Genomic DNA, 2,500 nt, shown 5'->3' with positions numbered 1-2,500 from the left:
ATCAACCAGGGAGCTGCGTCAACTAGAGCTGAGCAGCCCGGCCGCCCGGGAGTGTGTCCCGGGGGCCCGCGCGAACACGCAAGCGTCCGCTCAATCATTCTGCAAACAGGAGGAGGCTGAGCTCCCCTGCACAATACACCTCGAAACCCTCTCAGGTCCCGGCGGCGCGCAGCGCCGTCCCAAGTACTTGGTCGGGTTCGAGAGAGGCGCAATCGCCCCGGAGTTAGGCGAGTAGACGCTTTCGGTGCGACCACCCGTGCTCCCAACTGAGCTTGCCGCTGCCGACAGAGGCCCGGGAGCGTGCTGTCGTGGCATTGCCGGCGGGAGACAACACGCGCCACCTACGGTGACCGGCAGCTCCAACGCCAGCGCCACAGAAGGACAAAAGCCCCACTTGGGTGCCGAAGCGAACTCTCCCAGCACAGCGCACACGCCAACACATCCGCACAGCTGCGATACAAACCACCAGCGAGAACCGCTGGGGCGACCGAGCAGCAGACGGCGTCGCGGCGCCGAGCGCCGGGCGGCGGCGCATCCTCAACGCACACAGTCCTCAATCGGACCAGCACACTGCAGATGTCCACCGCGCTTCGCACCGGGCCCCGCGAGGACCTACTTTGGCCGCACGGCGCCGCGCGCAGGGTGCGCCGGCGCGCAGCTGCGACGCCTGCCGCGTCCGTCGGCCGGCGCGCCTGCCACTGGCCGCCCCCACCAGCCGGCTGTAGCGCGTGCGCCCACGCACCGCGCGGCCAGCACGCCGGGAGGCGCCCCCTCACCGGCCGGGGACGGTCCCACCCAGCCACCGCCGCGTATCGCTTCACACCCAGATGCCGTTCAGTTTCGTCGGCATGGTGGGTATCGCTGGAACAACCGGTTAGTACCTCAACCTATCGTCGCCATCACCGATTCACCCCTAGCGAGAACAACCGCACCACAACGGGTTACCATTTCTTCATTTGCGTAACTTCACCAGAAAACGTAGGCGTCCATCGCCATTTGCAACTTCAACCATTATTGCATGCCTGTGTCAGGTGTCACGCCACACTACGTCCTGCCCACATACACGCAACAAAATGTGCACGCCTAGACAATACGTGGAAGGTGGCCCCCGTACGTATGCGATGTCCATTGCTCGAACGACTGTCAACCGGCTTCTGTAGCATGTCGCAGATATGGAACGCGCTGCACCATGCCATCACGGTGTGTGAGGAGAGACGACTAGGTCCGAATACATCAACAGACAGCTCATGCTGATCGCCATCCACGGCGTCCGTTCCTCCCACACGTCTCTATGGCGTACCACACTGCAATCCAGCTCTCATAGGGAGACGACACGTAGCTGCGTGCACAATATTTGCACTGTATGGTCCGCCGTTTTTGGGCGCAGTCGTTGTACGGTCACACATGTGCCACGATGTATCATTCAGTACATAAGGGACGAATGTGCAGTACAGATTGTGGTTCACGCGTACGACATCAGCGGACAGTTGACACAGGCCGCACCACAACGTAGCCTGCGTACGTCGCATGCGAAGGGCATTGAACATGCAAACTTGTCACCAACCACCTTGCGAAGGCAGGGGGCAAGGTGGGGACGTGGGAGAGGTGGGGGGGGGGGGGGGGGCGGCATGTACGCCCTGCTGCCATCCACATTACAGTGTACAGCAGGAGCATGTGGAAAGTCAGCAAGACTTGCAAGGTGTTTAACATGAAGCGATACACAGGGGAGCGGGCAGTGCGAGTAGCGAACTATATTGCGAGGGTTGCGGGTGGGCAACACTACACTAATTGAACGAGTCGTATAACAATTACAGAGCAGGTTTAGGCGACAACGTGGGTTACGATAGGCGACAACGTGGGTTACGTTAGGGGACAACGTGGGTTACGTTAGGGGACAACGTGGGTTACGTTAGGGGACAACGTGGGTTACGTTAGGGGACAACGTGGGTTACGTTAGGGGACACGTGGGTTACGTTAGGGGACAACGTGGGTTACGTTAGGGGACAACGTGGGTTAGGTTAAGGCACAACATGGGTTAGGTTAAGGCACAACATGGGTTAGGTTAAGGCACAACATGGGTTAGGTTAAGGCACAACATGGGTTAGGTTAAGGCACAACATGGGTTAGGTTACGGCACAACATGGGTTAGGTTAAGGCACAACATGGGTTAGGTTAAGGCACAACATGGGTTAGGTTAGGGGACAACATGGGTTAGGTTAGGGGACAACATGGGTTAGGTTAGGGGACAACATGGGTTAGGTTAAGGCACAACATGGGTTAGGTTAGGGGACAACATGGGTTAGGTTAAGGCACAACATGGGTTAGGTTAGGGGACAACATGGGTTAGGTTAGGGACAACATGGTTAGGTTAAGGCACAACATGGGTTAGGTTAAGGCACAACATGGGTTAGGTTAAGGCACAACATGGGTTAGGTTAGGGGACAACATGGGTTAGGTTAGGGGACAACTTGGGTTAGGTTAGGGGACAACATGGTTAGGT

At 58.1% G+C, this 2,500-nt stretch overlaps 1 non-coding gene across 1 annotated transcript in view; it reads right to left on the bottom strand.

The window, feature by feature from the left end:
* LOC124725046 overlaps positions 1-12 on the bottom strand; it is a 1,911-nt gene extending 1,899 nt beyond the window's left edge. Inside the window, exon 1 of the ribosomal RNA XR_007006657.1 lies at positions 1-12. This exon is cut by the window's left edge and continues 1,899 nt beyond it. This is a non-coding gene — a ribosomal RNA (small subunit ribosomal RNA).
* Between the last annotated feature and the right edge of the window lie 2,488 nt (positions 13-2,500).

This window comes from Schistocerca piceifrons, unplaced genomic scaffold (genome assembly GCF_021461385.2).
Source record: "Schistocerca piceifrons isolate TAMUIC-IGC-003096 unplaced genomic scaffold, iqSchPice1.1 HiC_scaffold_1024, whole genome shotgun sequence".
Taxonomy (NCBI): domain Eukaryota; kingdom Metazoa; phylum Arthropoda; class Insecta; order Orthoptera; family Acrididae; genus Schistocerca; species Schistocerca piceifrons.
Note: the sequence above shows the minus strand (reverse complement) of the source record. Positions and strands in the feature narration are given on the sequence as shown.